The 20,177-nt window shown below is 41.1% G+C and overlaps 1 long non-coding RNA gene across 1 annotated transcript in view; it reads left to right on the top strand.

The window, feature by feature from the left end:
- Nucleotides 1-20,177, top strand: part of LOC138421626 (uncharacterized) — a 72,391-nt gene that overhangs the window by 5,136 nt on the left and 47,078 nt on the right. Inside the window, exon 2 of the long non-coding RNA XR_011249561.1 lies at nt 16,997-17,085. This is a non-coding gene — a long non-coding RNA (uncharacterized lncRNA). The remainder of the gene's footprint in view (nt 1-16,996; nt 17,086-20,177) is intronic.

Genomic DNA, 20,177 nt, shown 5'->3' with positions numbered 1-20,177 from the left:
TTGTTTAAAACGGACTTAACTTTATTAAAAAAAAAAAGAAAAGATCTATCTTGAGAACCTTGGCTGGATATTTGTATTTTACTTGTGTTTACATTTCTAGAACTGCTTAAAATACAGAAAAACACAAAGGATAAAACAACAAACACCTTTATTTCTATCATCCAGAATTAAAACTTTTAACATTCAGTCATATTGCTTCCCATCTGGTTTTTTTTTTTTTTTTTTTGGTAGCAGTTTTCAAGAAATAAAGTATCACAATTTGCCACTCCCTCATCCCCAGTCTTGCCCTCCGCACAGGTAAACTGCATTGTGAGTTTGGTATCCTTCTAGCCCATTTAAAAAATACTTTCATTTAGCGTGTTTTTAAAAATCTGTTTAAATTTTATACTGAACGTATGCTCTGTATTATCCTTTTTCTATTCAATATGTTTTTTTAGTCATTCCATGTTGATACAGGTGACTCTTACCTGATCTCCCCAGTAGTCAGCCATGGGGAAAGAAGCATATCCTGTTCTCTTTCTAGAGCTTATGCTCTGTTACTCTCAGATTCCCTCTTGACTCTCAGTAATTGCTTTTAGAAGCAGAAACTTCCTCAAAGCACAGGTTGCTCTTGTCCTACTATCTGTCCTAGCTGTTTTTAAGGTAAAATGAGTGCTTCTTATCGATAGGAGAAGAGTCACATAAGGAAGTGCAGAAAAACACAACAATTAATATCTCACAGTTAATTAAATGCATGTTTATTTAAATTTTATTTACCTTGTTTAATAGGCAGTGATGGTCTCAAAAATCTTTCTCTTCATCAGATGTTTGATCCCCTTGTAAATCTTTGGGTTTTTGAGCTTGAACATGGAGCTTTACTCCATCAGTAACATGATTTTCCTGTAGTAGTGTGTTGTGAAGCTCTTCTTCTAAAGAAAATTGAATCCAATCCATACTTCTGTGAAAGCCAGTCTCTTTGTCAAAAGGTACAGTGCACTTTCCCACATGGCCAAATTGTACAAAGTGTCCTCTCAGCTCACTCAAGTGGTCTAGGGGATTTTTCTGACAAATGCAATGGACCAGCTGATGCTTGCTGTTTGTTGGCAGCTCCATAGCTCCCCTCGCTGCCAGGACACCATTTCAGGTTAATACGCATTTATTTTCAAGTACCTTTAAGAGAGTATTATTGGATTGGGGGATATCAATTATTCAGGCTATTTTTACAGAACTTGACATACTCATAAGTTCTGTATTTCTTGTCTTCCACAGGAATTATCTTTTATAGGAGATTTCCCTTGGTGGGGGCTGGGTTTTGGGTGGTTGCCTCTACTAGGCCACAGCGGGTATATAGTCCCCAGACAAGGTCTTATTTTACTCTAGGCTTAGGACTCTTAACTCATGAAGATATTGAGAATTTGGGCTTATCTCTGGCTTTTGGTACAGGCCTGGGACTCTGGACTTCCTCAGCTAATTCTGTTCTACCCACGATTGGGGTGAATGTGTGGATACATCACTTACTATACACCCCATCATTTCCACTCCTAGGTATTGACCTAAAAGGAGTGAAAACATATGCCCACACAAGACTTGTGTACAAATGTTCACAGCTGCATTATTCATAATAGTTCAAAACTGCAATGACTCAAATGTTCACCAACTGGTGAATAGATTTAAGAAATTGTAAAGATTATCCAGCCTCACGGTCGCATGAGACACTCGCTTTGTCTGTCTGCTTCATTTCCAACCAGTAAAACATCTGTAGCTGAACAAGGCTTCTTTTTTCCAGCACAACAGGATGCCAGAGAGTCCCATACATCTGTACATCTAAAAGTGGGTGGACTGAAGTAGATAGAGGAGGTAGGGCTGAGGGAACAGTGGAAGCAGTGTCTGCCATCCCAGACTCCTGGCTGCAAATGGCTGGGCCCATTGCTCCAGAAAAGCCAGGAGGAGCACGGGAGGGGCCACAGGTCTGTGGCCTCCCGCCTCCAGCAGTGCTCACACCGCAGGGAGCTGTGAGCCCCTCTGTGAGTTCAGGGGAGCCACAGCAGCAGCAGTAGTGAGGCCTCTGACCCTGTCCCTCCAGCCACGGAGGTGCCTGCAAGTCCAGATCCCTGCCTGCACTCTGCCACCCCTGAACTTCAACCCCCAGAGTGCCTGAGACCCTGGCTCCCCCCGACCCCCGTCCCCCTGCAGTGGTGAAGCATACAACGCAGGAAACCCCAGACAAGTTTGAGGCACCAGCCATCCTGGAGCCCCAGGTGGCTCCTCTTGTTGCAGAGCACAGGCTCTAGGGGGCTCGAGGCTTCAGGAGCTGCAGCTCACAGGCTTTAGAGCACAGTCTCAGTATTTGTGCACAGGGGCTTATGCATCCCCGTGGCACATGTGATCTTCCCGGACCAGGGATTGAACTCACATCCCCTGCATTGGCAGGCAGATGCTTAACCACTGGGCCACCAGGGAAGTCCTTAACATTTTTCCTTAGGAAAGAATATGCAAACAAGAGAAGCCACTGCAACGAGAAGCCTGTGCACCACAAGCAGAGAGTAGCCCCCACTCACCACAACCAGAGAAAGCCTCTGTACAGCAGTGAAGACCCAGCACAGCCAAAAATTAAATTAATTAATTAAAATTATTTTTCGTCTCCTTCTTAAGGCACAACAACTAGCAAATAAAATTGTAAGATATTTAAAGCATACATTGTGATGATTTTGTATATGTGTACCTTGTGTAAGGATTGCAGCGTGGAGTTAATTAACACATTCATCAACTCACATATTTACCTTTTTTGGATGAGGGTAGTGAAAAACTTCAGTCTACTTTCTTAAAAAATTTCAATTATACAGTACAGAATTCTCAACAATAGTCACAATATTGCTCATGGATCCTCATGCCTAGTCATCTTGTTACTGACAGTTCATACCCTTCCACCAGCCTCTCCTTGTTTCTCGCATTCCCAGCTTCTGGCAACTACACTCCATTCTCTGTTTCTATGAGTTCAATCTTCTCCCCTTAGATCCCACATATAGATGATATCATGTGGTATTTGTCTTTCTCTGTTTGACTTTATTTCATTTAGTAAAATGGTTTTTACATTCATCCATGTTATCACAAATGGCAGAATTTCCTTCTTTTTAAAGGTTGAATAATGTTCCATTATATATATCTTTATCTATATCATCTATCTCATATTATCTCATGTCATCTATCTATATTATCTCTCATATAGATATATATATCTATAATATATTATAGGTAATATATTATCTATTATCTTTATCTATTCATCTGTTGGTGAACACTTAGATTGTGACAATACCATGGTTGCTGTGAATAATACTGCAATAAATATGGGAGTATGGATGTCTCATCCAGACAGTGATTTCATTTCCTTTGACTATATACCCTGAAGTGGACTTATGTATGTATATATAATACTGTAATAAACATGGGGATGTAGGTATCTTTTCAACACAGTGATTTTGTTTTCTTCAGAAAAGCCTAGAAGTGGAATTGCTGGATCATATGAATTGGAATTCAAGAATAAATCTTTTACCAACCTGAAGCTTTTCTCACTTTAAAAGGGATTGCAGCATCACTCATCTTCTCCTCCTTCTCTGCAGGACAAAGGAACTGATTTCACCAACCACAAAGGCTTTTCGGGACTCTAAGAACAATGTAGAAAAGCTTGTCTGACCCTTGCTCAAGTAGCCTGATTTCTGAGTTGCACTGTGTTATTGCTCTTTGAGGGGACAGGGAAGGGAACTTTAGGGGTTTACACACCCTGGTATTCGTCAGTTGACCTGGCAGTATTGGAGTCGGTTCAGTCAATTGTTATGACTAACGATAAAACCCAGGGTGAGGTAATATTATGCAATCAGTGTTATTGCACCTCTCCCTAGGGGGGAAATTCTGTCCTGCCTGACACACTTGGATCATAGGCGTCTTCCAGCGTGGCTTCCCATCACTGTACACCTTGGAGAAAATGGGCACATACATAAACTTAAGGCTGCGCTCAAAGATTTCTTGATAAATGTTAATTCGTGAGTTTGGCTCTGCATGGATTACTTGTGTTGTGGGTTCAGCTTAGTAGTGACCCTAACATGTAATCTGGGGACCCCTACACCAGAATCCCCTGGGATGCTTGTTCAATGCAGATTCTGAGCCCTTTCCCCACATTTATTAAATTACACTCTCTAGAGTGAGCCTTAGAATCTGCATTTTAAGAAAGCTCCCCAGACAAGTCTTGTGGGCATTACATTTAGAGACCTAGCAAATATCAGTGTTGGTATGCTAGGTTTACAGGTGTGGTGGGGGGTGAAAAGGTGGAAATCTGGATGGCCAGTCATGGCCAGCAATGATAAAACAAATGAAAACAGCCCAAAGCAAGAACTAAGGCAGATGTTGTTGTCATGTGTTGTTCATGCTGAGTTAGTTGCAAGTTGATTCAGGTTCGTGTAGTAGCACATTCAGCTGAGGGCATGTTTTGAGCCAGTCCTTACAAGTGTTTGTTCTTAGACTTCCCTGGTGGTTCAGTGGTTAAGAATCTGCCTGCCAATGCAGTGGACATTGGTTTGATTTCTGGTCCAAGAAGATTCCACATGCCACAGGGCAACTAAGCCTGTGCGCCCACAACTTGCTGAACCTGCGCTCCTAAAGCCTGCGAGCCACAGCTACTGAAGGCCTTGAACCCGAGAGCCTGTGCTATGCAACAGCAGAGGCCACCACGATGGGCAACCCGTGCACAGCAACTAGAGTAGTCCCTGTTCACTGCAAGTAAAGGAAGCCCGAACGCAGCAATGAAGACCCAGTGCAGACAAAAATAAAATACATGAATAAAGTTATTAACAAATTTAAAAAAGCATGTGTCCTAGCTCAAAGGCCATGTCCCCTATCCTAGCTGAGGATTCCATGACTGGGCAGGTGGAGCTATTTAATCAATAGAGGACAGAAGTTGGTCATAGCCCCACCACAGCATTAATCAAAAGTCAAGCAATATTTTTCTGCAATCTGTAGAATCCCTTTGCCTGCTATGTCATTTCCATTTTAACCTTCCTAGTATTCCTTTTCTCCTGCACTGATCCAACCACCCTAGGAAAGAAGGTAAGGCAGGGTTAAACATTAAATCTTCTCTTATTTTGCATTCATTGTTATTTAGAAATACTATATTTTTATAGAGCACTTTCTAATGACTGAAACAGCATTAAAGAGAATTAATGGGGTTTTGCCATAATATTACTGAAGTCTTGGAAACCTCTGACTTACAGGCTCATTGCACAGAAACCCAGGGGCAATATTGCTAGGAGTTACTCAAATACCCTGGCAGTTTATGACTTTACAAGGTCTCTCAAATTCACCGTTCACTATACCTGATTTCATAGGAATGACTGTGAAAACTGTCACCACCCACTTACTGGATTATTGCTGATGCTTCCTGGCTGGGTCTTATCCTTCTAGTTCCTCCTGAAAATCAAACTCTTTCTCATTCACTTTAAAAAATGCTGCTCAATAACTTCAGAATTTCCTGTCATCTGTCAGTATTAGTTGCCCAGTTGCGTCCGACTTTTTGAGACCCCCATGGCCAGTAGCCTACCAGGCTCCCCTGTCCATAGCATTCTCCAGGCAAGAATATACTGGAGTGGATAGTCATTTCCTTCTCCAGGGGATCTTCCTGACGCAGGTATTGAACCTGGGGCTCTCACAGTGCAGACAGATTCTTTACCATCCAAGCCGCCAGGAAAGCCCATCTACCAGGGAAGTTATCTGTCAAATCCAGTCTAAATTCTTAAGAATTACACTCAGCTACTCAAGGTTCTTCCTGAGCCAGCCTCCTCCTTCAGAACTCCCCTCCAGGTGAGTCCTAGTGTCTCTCACTCCTCTTTCTCATCCTCGCTTTTGCCTCCGTGTTCTTGCTCATACAGTGCCCCTTCGCATGGGTGTTAATCTTCTTTTTCATAAATTTACATTCACTACTGCTTTTAAAAGGCTTCCCAGGTGGTATTAGTGGTAAAGAACCCGCCCGTCAATGCAGGAGACATAAGAGATGAGGGTTCGATCCTTGGGTCAGGAAGATCTCCTGGAGGAGGGCATGGCTAACCCACCCCAGTATTCTTGCCTGGAGAATCCCATGGATGGAGGAGCCTGGTGGGCTACAGTCCATAGGTCGCAAAGATTCCGATGCAACTGAAGCGACTTAGCATGCACACACTGTTTTCAAAAACCACACCATCCAGAGCTTTCTGGTTCCCCTTAGGTTTGGGTTTGCACTATATATTCCTGTTATTGCAGGTATTAACAAATACTTTGTTTATCTTCTCCACAATCTGATTGTAATCTCTTCTATGGAAGACGCTGTTGTCTTGGCTGCTACCCACTGTATTTCCTAGGTTATCAAACACAGCATCTGCCCAGCAGACATGTGAGAAAATTCATAGGTCTCACCAATTTCCTTTTGGGAGAAGGAGTCAACCATCCAACACAGACCTCTGGAGTCCTTGAACATCATTGACTGAACATGTCTTGGTCAAGTTTTCCAATTTTTAGTTGAAACTGTGGCTCAGTTTGAGTTCGCCGTGCTTGTTAAGCATACGACTGGGACTAGACTTAACTACCAGTTTGTGTGTGTTAGTTGCTCAGTTATGTCCAACTCTGCAACCCCATGGACTGTAGCATGCCAGGCTCCTCTGTCCATGAAATTCTCCAGGCAAGAATACTGGAGTGGGTTACCATTTCCTTCTCCAGGGAGTCTTTCTGACCCAGGGATCAAACCCAGGTCTCTTGCATTGCAGGCAGATGCTTTACTGCCTGAGCTATGAGGGAAGCCCTTAACTACTAGTTCAAATGATTTTAAAACCCTAAAGAAAGAGAAAATCTAGTCAATCACTTTGCCAGCAGGCTGTAACACCTTCTGGTGTCTGTCTGCTTATTTGTATCTCCCTAACGATAACACCCTACTTATTTAACTTATATGCAGAGTACATCATGAGAAATGCTGGGCTGGAAGAAGCACAAGCTGGAATCAAGATTGCCGGGAGAAATATCAATAACCTCAGATATGCAGATGACACCACCCTTATGGCAGAAAGTGAAGAAGAACTAAAGAGCCTCTTGATAGAAGTGAAAGAGGAGAGTGAAAACGTTGGCTTAAAGCTCAACATTCAGAAAACGAAGATCGTGGCATCTGGTCCCATCACTTCATGGGAAATAGATGGGGAAACAGTGGAAACAGTGTCAGACTTTAATTTTGGGCTCCAAAATCACTGCAGATGGTGACTGCAGCCATGAAATTAAAAGACGCTTACTCCTTGAAAGGAAAGTTAGATAGCATATTCAAAAGCAGAGATATTACTTTGCCAACAAAGGTCCGTCTAGTCAAGGCTATGGTTTTCCAAGTGGTCATTATGGATGTGAGAGTTGGACTGTAAAGAAAGTTGAGCACCGACGAATTGATGCTTTTGAACTGTGGTGTTGAAGAAGACTCTTGAGAGTCCCTTGGACTGCAAGGAGATCCAACTAGTCCATCCTAAAGGAGACCAGTCCTGAGTGTTCATTGGAAGGACTGATGTTCAGGCTGAAACTCCAAGATTTTGACCACCTCATGCAAAGAGTTGACTGATTGAGAAAGACCCTGATGCTGGGAGGGATTGAGGGCAGCAGGAAAAGGGGACGACAGAGGATGAGATGGCTGGATGGCATCATGGACTCGATGGACGTTAGTTTGAGTGAATTCCAGGAGTTGGTGATGGACAGGGAGGCCTGGCGTGCTGCGATTCATGGGGTCGCAAAGAGTCAGACATGACTGAGCGACTGAACTGAACTGAACTGAGCAATATCACATGGTTTCACATGTACAAGAATGGTAAGGGTCACATTCTTCTTCTTTTCTTGTTTTCCTTTTTTTCTTCTCATCATATGGATAAGCTAGGCTTATACTTTCTGGATAAGCTGAAGATATTTTCTGTGTTTTCATACAGAAAATGGTTGGACTCTAGAGAGATTGACAACTTAATGGCAAGAAAAGCAGGGCACCCCTGGCAACCAAGGGTAACCAGAGCCTTGGTAATCTCTGTCTCGAGCCGCAACTGAGGATGAGCCAGGAAGCAGGTCAGAACTGAAAAACCTGTGGAGCAACTGAAGCATGTTTAGAAATTGCAAATTGAACCCTTGTTTGGCCCTGGTTGTCATTCCTTACGTATCTGGACTTAAATATAATTCATACAACCCTAACCACAGCCTTCAATTTTCCATCTTTAATTGATTCTCCTGTCCATCCTGCAATATTCTAAAAAGGATTCCAATCAGCCAGGCCAAGTGCTTACAACATATCAATGAGATAAACGTGTACCATTTGTAACTGAGAAGCTAGGGAATAGAGGAGGGAATAAAAATAAGGGCAAGAAGAAAAAACAATTGAATCAAAAGTGAGGTGTTTACACTAAAAGTTGGCATCTCTAAGGGAGGATTAGTTGCTAGAGACAAAATACAAAATCAGATTGTTTCCTTAATTAAAACCCTTCGATAGTGTTCCATTGTCCTTAGAACACAGTTGTCACAAGCCCTTTCTGATCTGGCTCCTGTTAAATTCTCCTCAAGTGCCTTCCTTGTTGCCTCTTTGCTCGTGCTGAAAGCCTTTTCCTGTGATTCCATTTGGCTGGCTGATACCTCTTTATCCTTCAGGCCTTTTGGGGCCAAAGTGTGTCCTCCTAAATTCATGCGAGGTCCTAGTCCCTAGTACCTCAGAATGCAACTGTCTTTGGGGACAGGGTCCTTAAAGAGGTAATTAAGTTAAAGTGAGGACATTAGGGTGGTCCTTAATCCAGTATGACTGGTGTCCTTATGTATGTGGCTAGTCACTCAGTCGTGTGCGACTCTTTGTGACCCCTCAGACTGTACAGGCTCCTCTGTCCATGGGGATTCTCCAGGCAAGAATACTGGAGTGTGTTGCCATGCCCTCCTCCAGCGGGTCTCCCCAACCCAGGGATCGAACCCAGGTTTCTGCATTGTAGGCGGATTCTTTACCATCTGGACCACCAGGGAAGCCCACCACCCCTGATAGAGGAGGACCGGTCTTCCGTCAAGGGTATAGGAGTAGCTGCGCTCCCCTGCTAGAACTTCCAACAAGCTCTCAAGGTGTCCTTATAAGAAGAGGAAACTAGGACTCAAACATACAGAGGGAAGACCATGTGAAGAAAAAGAAGGTGGACACCTGCAAGCCAAGGAGAGAAGACGCGTTTCTGCTGTTAAGCCGTCTGATCTGTAGTCCTTCGTGTGGCAGTGCTAGAAAACAAACACAAGACCTAAGCCCTTGGGACTTAACCTCCTCCAACTCCTCCCCCAACCGACTTCCCCTCCTCTCCCCAGCTTCTTCTCTCCCTACTGCTGACTGTATACCTCTGCGAGGTACTCCTATGGCACTTTATGATTGTAACTTCTCCATCAGAGCTCTTAGCACAGTGTATTGGAATTGCTGGGTTTGCTTTTGGCGGGTTGTTGACTTTGCTTTTGGACAAGGAAATGGCAACCCACTCCAGTACTCTTGCCTGGAGATTTTGGTTTTTGGTCTGTGCTTCTAGCTAAACCATAAGCTTCATAAGCAGGGACCTGTCTCTTGTTCACCAGATCATCCCAGTGCCTAGCATAGTGTCTTACACATTCCAGGCATTCAATAAATAGTTGAATGAATGAATTGAGGATGGGTAAAGTCCTACAAGTTAAATTAACTTAATTAAAAGTCACTTAGACCTAGAGGTGATGTGTGTGTATGCTCAGTTGTACCCGACTCTTTGTGACGCTGTGGACTGTAGCCCACCAGGCTCCTCTGTCCATGTGATTTCCCAGGCAAGAATACTGGAGTGGGTTGCCATTTCCTTCTCCAGGGGATCTTCCTGACCCAGGGACTGAACCCATGTCTCTTGCATCTCCTACATTGGCAGGGAGATTCTTTTTTTTTTTTTTTTTTTTGCTCATTTTAAGGTTTAATTTAGGAAAAATATGTGTATTTATTAACATATGATAAGCGATTTCCTGTTTAGACCATTTTCTTTTTTTTTTAATGTTTTTTTTTTCTTTCTTTTTTTTTTATTTTTTTAATTTTTAGTTTTTTATTTTTTAAATTTTAAAATCTTTAATTCTTACATGCATTCCCAAACATGAACCCCCCTCCCACCTCCCTCCCCATAACATCTTCCTGGGAAGCTCAGGGGCTCAGAATGTAATTTTGAGGCTTTCTCTGAAGATTCAGTGTCAGAGATCAGCTAAAAGAACATTAGCCAGTTCTTACACAAGTCATAGAAATCATCCCCCTCTACCACTCTGGTTACACAGCAACCCTGAAACCAAGCAGAAGACATCAGAAGATGGCATCACTGACTGACAGAAACCACCCAATAGCTCCAAATGGATCTAATAAATGATTCAGCTAGAAAAAAAAGGTGCTTATAGGTGAAGTCAGGCCCACATTTGGCAAAACAGGTTCTTTTTTTTTGAACAGTCTTTTCTCATCTTTAATTTTTCCCATCAATTTCCTTTCTCCCTCTTCTCTTATTTCCCTTAAAAAAATTTTTTTTTTAAATTTTTACTTTATTTTACTTTACAATACTGAATTGGTTTTGCCATACATTGACATGAATCCACCACGGGTGTACATGAGTTCCCAAACATGAACCCCCCTCCCACCTCCCACCCCATATTATCTCTCTGGATCATCCCCATGCACCAGCCCCAAGCATCCTGTATCCTGCATCGAACATAGACTGCGATTTGTTTCTTACAAGATAGTATACATGTTTCAATGCCATTCTCCCAAATCATCCCACCCTCTCCCTCTCCCACAGAGTCCAAAAGTCCACTCTACACATCTGTGTCTCTTTTGCTGTCTCGCATACAGGGTCATCATTACCATCTCTCTAAATTCCATATATATGTGTTAGTATACTGTATTGGTGTTTTTCTTTCTGGCTTACTTCACTCTGTATAATAGGCTCCAGTTTCATCCACCTCATTAGAACTGATTCAAATGTATTCTTTTTAATGGCTGCGTAATACTCCATTGTGTATATGTACCACAGCTTTCTTATCCATTCATCTGCTGATGGACATCTAGGTTGTTTCCATGTCCTGGCTATTATAAACAGTGCTGTGATGAACATTGGGGTACATGTGTCTCTTTCAATTCTGGTTTCCTCGGTGTGTATGCCCAGCAGTGGGATTGCTGGGTCATAAGGCAGTTCTATTTGCAATTTTTAAAGGAATCTCCACACTGTTCTCCATAGTGGCTGTACTAGTTTGCATTCCCACCAACAGTGTAAGAGGGTTGCCTTTTCTCCACACCCTCTCCAGCATTTATTGCTTGCAGACTACAAAGCAGGTTCTTATCCTCCACATCTGTCATTCTTCACCAGACATGTCTCAGCCCAGCACCACTCCTTCTTGGGAACATCACTGCTCATCCTCTGCTCTGCAAGCCTGAGCAAGAGGGTGGGGCTGTCTGACAGCCCAACCAGAGCTCTGAGGTTAGAGTCAGGAACTAGGAAGCCCAGAACAAGTAGTCAGACCAGATTTTTACCCAACAAGCTCTCGATGACTCACTTAACCTGTGAACCAGGACATCCATAACCTGTATGACATATTTTGATTACTTCCTGGTTCTGCAGTCAATTGTGAAGAGACAGGACAATTTCCTCTTTGAATCAGTAATTAGTGTACTGATCCAGTAATTAGTTTGTCCTGGGTTGGGAACATCCCCTGGAGAAGGGAAAGGCTACCCACTCCAGTATTCTGGCCTAGAGAATTCCATGGGCTAAGTTCATGGAGTCTCAAAGAGTCAGACACAACTGAACAACTTTCACTTTGCCAACTTTGCCAGCTATGGTTTGCAAAATATTTTTCTTAAGCACAGTAATATATGAAAATTAAAAAAATAACCAGGAGCATGTTTTCCATGGGACAGCCAAGAAATTTAATTAGTACAAGATTTCTTTGGTGAGAAAGGAAGCCCAAACAAGGCTGAGATGATCTCAGGAGATGTTTCTTTTCTTTCTTATTCTTGTTAAAGATCTCTGTTATTTTTAAAAATCTTTTTATTGAGGTATAGCATATGCTTGGTGCACAAATCATAAGCTCAATAAATGTTTTCAGTTTTTCGAGTAACATTATTTATCTGATTAGGAAAACAACATATGTGAATTGTAGAAATGTTTTAAAATGTGGAAAGAAAATAATTATTGTTAATAATACCATTCACAGTCCCAGAACACAGATCCCTTTTAACTTTCCAGCCTTTTTCCTTAAATAGAGCCTTAAGTGGGCTCTATTTAAGTGCATACTTTATAAAATTGTGATTGTACGGTTCATACTGCCTTTATTATTTTGGTGACTATTTCCCTATATTATCACATATTTTTCTACAACTTGAGATTTAATAGCTTCATAGAATTTTATCATGTGATTCCTCTATTTAAACAATTCTCCATTATTGAGCATTTAGGTCATTTCCAATTTCTGCCTATATAATTAATGCTGCATAAACATTGTTCAGTATAAACTTCTGCCCACGTATGTTTATCGATTAAAGGATGCTAGTGTTTCAGTTTCCTTAGTGAAGATGATCAGATGCCCTGATTTCTTGGGTTGGGTTTAGTTTATATTTTTAAGTCCCAGGAGTCTTGGTATTAGGGAAATACAGGGCCAAAGTAGAGAGAATACTCAATTGAGAAAAATGGGATTGGAAGTAGAAAGTAAACTTGCGAACTTATTTCAGTAAATGGGATAATGAGAGATACAAAACTTGTGCAAACAAGGCATGTAAGAGCCTATATAAATACTGAAAAATGAAAGAACGGTCAGATGGTATTTCAGATATTTGTCTGTATTTTTGTTCTTATACATTTCCCCTGCCCAGTCAAACTAATGGCCACCCTGTCCTCGTTATCTTAAGGAAGGGATGTTACATGGCAGAAGGCTAAGCCTGCCAGACTTCCTGGCTTCTGTTTCTAAGAGGTTACGTTCCAGAACAGGCAGAGGTAGACAAGGCATTTCTTTGAAACTTAAGGGGACTTGAAAATGTTGTCCTGGCTAAGGGGAAGGGAAGTGATCAATGAGCAGAGATCGCAGGGGTCTGGAGTAAAGGAAGGTGGTACCAAAACCCCAAAGAGGAAGCAACTTCAAGCTGCTTTCAGGCATGCGGGATGCCAGACAGCCTTGCAGAGATCCCTGTGCCCAAGGGCGGGGTGGGAGCAGAGGGGCAGGCTGACTGGAATGGTGGAAAGCTCTGCTTGAGACTTGGAGCCAGATTATGACCCTTCTTCCGCCACCTTTGGTGTTATATAAGGCTCTAGAACAATGGCACAACCCAAAGTAAGAAAGGGGAGCCCCCAGAGAGCTAAGGCTCTTGCTCTATCAGATGAGACCTCAAAGTAGAAATAGAAATACAGAAACTCAAGTTATATTTCCTTTGATATTTGGGCTTATAGTTCAAAATTTATATCCACTTATTGTTTTTTTACTTTCTGTAAAAATTAATAAAAATTCCCCAAATCCTAACTAATGGGAAACAGTGTCATTCTTAGCCACATTGCTTCAAATCCTGGCATATATTTTAATGGGGCAGAATTGTAGGACATAAGCCACATAAAATCTGATAATATCATGGAGTTATTTTAAAAGTATCTGACATTCCTTCACTATTTCAAGGGAATGAATCAGTGATTTGGGTACTTAATTAATTTATAATAATCAGAAGCTTTAGAGCTTTAAAATATGCTTTAGTTTTTATTAATTTTCAGTGTGCATTAATGTGTTTTATAATTCAGGGAAGTAAAATAGTGACTTATCAGGGTCTCTATTGTTCTGACTTGAACTATGAGTCAAACCTGGGGTTTTAAGAGCCTGAGCTCCACTCTCTCTGGCTATCTTACAAAAATAACATTTCTCATAACCAGGTTTGTGATAAGGATTGGATAGAGAACATTACAGGTAAGATTATCTGGTAAATTCCCAGGGGAAAACTTCTCTTTGGAGTCTTTTAACCTGGTTTAATTGGCCAAATAACTCCTTAGGGGACTCTAATTATTCAAGCATAAGGACCTAATGCTTTCCAGGGAGAAGATGTTGAGATGAGATAGATACATACATAGCTAGATGGACAGATGGATATGACAGAGACAAAGAAATTGAATGGATAACTGCTTTTCTAGGCAGGTCTGAATTAGAGTGCTAGCTCCTCTTTGGTACGTATGTGACCTGGGGTAAGTGGGTTAAACCTCAAGGCCTCATGTGTCTCCAGAGTGCTAATGGTCTCATGGACTTCACATCATAAGCAGGCTCACACAAGAGATGAGGTCACCCAATGCTGCTGGCTCACATGGCCCTCAATATTCACATCCCCATCTTTCTGATGAGACTCCTTGATAGAGAAAGACTTATTTATGGAGATGGGCCATTTTATAATGTCCCATCCTTCCAGCAGAAGTTTTAAGGCTGCTCATTACTAGTTCAGTCACTCAGTCATGTCCGACTCTTTGAGACCCCATGAATCGCAGCACGCCAAGCTTCCCTGTCCATCACCAACTCCCGGAGTTCACCCAAACTCATGTCCATCGAGTCGGTGATGCCATCCAGCCATCTCATCCTCTGTTGTCCCCTTCTCCTCCCGCCCCCAATCCCTCCCAGCATCAGGGTCTTTTTCAATCAGTCAACTCTTTGCATGAGGTGGCCAAACTATTGGAGTTTCAGCCTAAGCATCAGTCCTTCCAATGAACACCCAAGACTGCTCTCCTTTAGGATGGACTGGTTGGATCTCCTTGCAGTCCAAGGGACTCTCAAGAGTCTTCTCCAACACCACAGTTCAAAAGCATCAATTCTTCGGTGCTCACCTTTCTTCACAGTCCAACTCTCACATCCATACATGACCACTGGAAAAACCATAGGTTTGACTAGACCGACCTTTGTTGGCAAAGTAATATCTCTGCTTTCGAATATGCTATCATGCTAGGTTATGATATGCTAGGTTAGCCATAACTTTCTTTCCAAGGAGTAGGCATATTTTAACTTCATGGCTGAAGTCACCATCTACAGTGATTTTGGAGCCCCCCAAAATAATGTCTGACACTGTTTCCACTGTTTCCCCATCTATTTCCCATGAAGTGATGGGACCAGATGCTATGATCTTCATTTGCTGAATGTTGAGCTTTAAGCCAACTTTTTCACTCTCCTCTTTCACTTTCATCAAGAGGCTCTTTAGTTCTTCACTTTCTGCCATAAGGGTGGTGTCATCTGCATATCTGAGGTTATTGATATTTCTCCCAGCAGTCTTGATTCCAGCTTGTGCTTCTTCCAGCCCAGCGTTTCTCATGATGTACTCTGCATAGAAGTTAAATAAGCAGGGTGACAATATACAGCCTTGATGTACTCCTTTTCCTATTTGGAACCAGTCTGTTGTTCCATGTCCAGTTCTAACTGTTGCTTCCTGACGTGCATATAGGTTTCTCAAGAGGCAGGTCAGGTGGTCTGGTATTCCCATCTCTTTCGGAATTTTCCACAGTTTATTGTGATCCACACAGTCAAAGGCTTTGGCATAGTCAATAAAGCAGAAGTAGATGTTCTTCTGGAACTCTCTTTCTTTTTTGATGATCCAGTGGATGTTGGCAATTTGATCTCTGATTCCTCTGTCTTTTCTAAAACCAGCTTGAACATCTAAAAGCAGCTAACTTTTTCTTTCCTTCTCAACAATTTAAAGACATTTTATAAAGATGGACAGTCACTTGTACAGTCCCTAAATTTTATTCTTGTATCGATAGCAATTATAACCAGTTACATGGTCATCAAGCTGTTTAGCTCTTGTCTCATGGTCTTAGGGGAATTGAAGAGAGGGACAAATGCAGAAACCATTGCTTTCGCTTATGTTGTGGATTCTGACTACGAGGAAGAAAAGACTAAGATGTAGTCAAGTTCATGTCTTACCTGCAACTCTCTGGTTCACAAAGTAAGCTTAAGTTAGCCAACCTCCTTTACTTCGGAGTTCGTGGAAAACTGATGTTCTTTTCCAGCAGAAAAGAGAAGCGAAGCTATTAGGGGGCTTTCCCACTGGGAGTTTTCAAGTCTAAGAGAATGTAAGGCAGTGATTTTCAAATGCACGAGGACAAGCCTGGGAATCTCCATGTGGTGAGTTGAGAGGAAGGACATGCAAAGTTGAAAACCCATATTGGTATCTGTTTGGAGGACCAAAGATAGCTACATTTAAAATATCGTGAGCTACACATGGTATGTGCTGTGCTTAGTTGCTCAGTCATGTCCAACTTTTTGTGACACCATGGACTGTAGCCCACAAGGCTCCTCGGTCCATGGGGATTCTCCAGCCGAGAATGCTGGATTGGGTTGACATGCTCTCCTCCAGGGGATCTTCCCAACTCAGGGACTGAACCCAGGCCTCCCACATTGCAGGCAGATTCTTTACCATCTGAGTCAGCAGGGAAGCCCAAGAATACTGGAGTGGGTAGCCAATCCCTTCTCCAGGGGATCTTCCCGACCCAGGGGTCTCCTGCATTGCAGGCAGATTCTTTACCAGCTGGGCTTCCAGGGAAGCCCACATATGACATGACATCTTTCTAATTCTTATCTAATGGGATGTGAGTAAATAAAGCTTGAGAAACTGCTTTAGGTTGCAAAAGAAGGTATAAGAAGGTGTTAAAGAGATATAACCCCTGTGTTGGGTAAGTAGGGACTCAAGAGCAGTTGAATCAACAGAGACACAGGGCAGGAAGGGAGCTCAGGGATCCTCCAGCCCAGGGTCAGCAAACTACAGTTGAAAACAAAAAATCAGAAGAAGAAGAAGATTTCATGACATGTGGAAACTATGCAAAATCCAAATTTTAGTGTCCATAAATAAAGTTTCATGAGGACACAGCCAAGCTTATTTTTTTGTATAATGTCTATTGCTGCTTTTGTGCTACAATAAGAGAGTTGAGTGATTGTGACGATGAGTGGCCCACAAAGCCTAAAACATGTATTATCTGACACTTTACAGGAAATTTGCTGACTCCTGATCTAGCTCAGTGTTCAGGCACAGAAAATGAGGCCAAGACAGGGGAAGTGGCTTGCTCAGATGGCTAAACCGTAAGTAGGCTCTTAATATTCACGATACTTCTTTTCAGTCTGTCTTTTTAGTTATTATTACTATGTTGACAGTTCTCATCTCCCTTTAAACCTCTTCTAGCTCCAAAGATCTTTCCTAGTAGGATGTTCTAGAATGTATCCATAACTGTTTTTAACAAAGATAGGATATGTTTTCTTTCCTTCTAATGCCCTTTTAAAGGATATTCAGGATTTTGCTAACCTTTCTAACTGAAGCATCTTGTGACCTGCATGAAATGCCTTTATCAATTAGTTTCCAAATCCACCCTTTAAGGACCTTAAGACGATTGGGATCTATTGCCACCAAGTGGCACTTTGATTATGCTTACCCAGCTGAACTATCAGAGAATTATAGTATAACAGGTTTTCATGGTTGGAGCCAATATTAAATTTCAACCCCGCCCTGTCTTGCTTTGTTTCTTAGATAAGCATAGTCCTTAGTGCTTCCTTAGTCACTTTTAATGCCAGAGGTAAAGAAATGCAAAATTAAAAATACAAGTGGTTGCTATTTTCAAGACTTCAATTGTCATTAATCATGACCCTGTTGTTAGACTATTTCACAGTTTTCTAACTCATTGTGTTGTTTTCAATTAAGTATCACTCAAAGGTGTTTGTATGGTAAAAGCCCTTGCAGCTTGCTGGTATTTACTGTTTTATTCAAAGAGAAGTTGGTGACTTCTAACTCTGCTTATAAATCATCAGGATAAGAGCCTACTCGTCTTTACAGCTTTTTCTTTCTCTCTCATTTGGGTGAATTGCGTGTTCATATTTTGCTTATTTTTATACTGGGTTTTTGGTCTTTGTTTTCCATGATTTCTAAAGATAATTTATATATTAGAGATACTGCCCATTATCTGTGATAAACGTTGCAAATATTTTCCCCTCAGTTAGTGATTTGTCATTTGATTTTACTTTTGGTGTTCTTTTTTGTGATGTGACAGTTTTCAATTTTTACATAGTCAACTTTATCAGTTTTTTTTACTGAATCTAGATTTCAAATCATATACAGAAAGCCTTTCCCACATTTGGGCTATAAAGGAATTCACATTATATTTCTTCCAGCATTTTTATGATTTTATTTTTTACACTTAGAACTTCTGATCCATTTGGAGATTCTTCTTCTGTATAATCTGAGGTATGATCCATTTGATCTTTTTAAAAATGGTTACCTAGTTGTCCTCAGATCATATATTTGCTCCAGTCATTTTGAGATGCCACCTTTATCACATTCTAAATTTCCACATATACATAGGCTTAATTCTGGAGTCTATTCTATCGCATAGTTCTGTCTACTCGCGTGCCAGTACGAAACTTTAATTCCATATTTTAATATCAGGTACAGTATAAGCTACGTTTACCTTATAGTTCTTCTCTTTCCAGTTTTTTTAAAAAGGTATTATTGCACGTTTATTTTTCCACGTGAAGTTTAGCTGCTGCTGCTGCTAAGTCGCTTCAGTCGTGTCCGACTCTGTGCGACCCCATAGACGGCAGCCCACCAGGCTCCCCGTCCCTGGGATTCTCCAGGCAAGAACACCGGAGTGGGTTGCCATTTCCTTCTCCAGTGCATGAAAGTGAAAAGTGAAAGTGAAGTCGTTCAGTCGTGTCCGACTCTTGGTGACCCCATGGACTGCAGCCCACCAGGCTCCTCCATCCATGGGTTTTTCCAGGCAAGAGTACTGGAGTGGGGTGCCATTGGAGTCTTATTCAATTTATAAATCGGGAACAGCAGACATCTTTTAAATGAGAGTTGCTATATTTAAGGGCATGAACTATCTTTCCATTTGTTCAAGTCTATTTTTGGGTGTTTCAGTAGTGTTTTAAAGTTTTTCTCATGTTAATCCTGCACATTTTTGTTAAGTTTATTCCTTAGAGTTTATTTTTTGTTGTTGTTGCTATTGGAAATAGGATTTTTTTCCCTCTATTATATTTTTGAGCTGGATATTGTTAGTGTACCTAATGACTATTGATTTTTATATGTTAGCTTTATATCCTGCTAACTTTAGAATTCTTTCATTGCATGGTTACTTTTGCCATTGATTCTCTTAAGATTTTGTGACTATAATATTATGTAATCTGTAAGCTCTTGCTTTAGAACTGAGGTTATATATTTTATTACATTAAGGAAATATCCATTAATTCCTATATTCTGAGTGCTTTTTTTATGTCAGGAATGGGTGTTATTTTTGTCAAATATGTTTTCAGCTTTTATAGTGATTTAATCATAGGATTTTTTACTTAGATCTATTAATATGGTGAATTATAGTAATGTATTTTCTAATAACAAAACACCCTTGTATTCCTGAGCTAAATTCCCTGGGCATGGTGTATTATTTTCTTAATGTGGTACTGCATCCTGTTCAATAATATTTTAAGATTTTTACATCAGTGTACATAAGTGATATTGCTCTGTCATGTTTTCAGTGTTGCTTTTGTTGGGCTTAGAGATCAACTTGGCGCTTAATTTTTGGAAATAATTTGAACTTTTTCTTGTATCTAGAATAATGTATTGGGACTATCTGTATTGGAAGATGTGATGGCATTTCGATTTGAAACTGAGTCTGGTGCATTTTTGTGGATAGCTCTTTCATAAATTTCTTTACTTTTTAATATGGACATCAGTCTGTTTAAACTTTTTACCACAACTAGAGTCAACATTTTTTTTGGCCATACCACACAGGTTGCACAATCTTAGTTTCTTGGCCCTTACCAGGGATTGAACCAGGGCCCTTGACAATGAAAGCACAGAATCCTAACCACTGGACCATCAGGGAATTCTCATGGAGTCAAATTTGATAGACTGTATTTTAGTAGGAAATTATCCATTTCATAAGACTTTTTAAATATATTTGCATAATGATGTGTAGAGATTGCTTAAACTTTTAAAAAATATTTTCTATGTTTCCATGGTTATTTATCTTCTGTCACTTATCATTTTGTTTGAGTTTTATTACTTTTTCAGAGAATCAGAATTATTATTTTTTAATGAGTCCTTAATCTTCCCTGATGGCTCCCATGGCAAAGCGTCTGCCTGCAATGTGGGAGACCCGGGTTCGATTCCTGGGTCGGGAAGGTCC

The sequence above is a fragment of the Ovis canadensis genome, chromosome 1 (genome assembly GCF_042477335.2).
Source record: "Ovis canadensis isolate MfBH-ARS-UI-01 breed Bighorn chromosome 1, ARS-UI_OviCan_v2, whole genome shotgun sequence".
Classification (NCBI taxonomy): Eukaryota; Metazoa; Chordata; class Mammalia; order Artiodactyla; family Bovidae; genus Ovis; species Ovis canadensis.
This window is presented reverse-complemented; position numbering and strand designations above follow the sequence as displayed.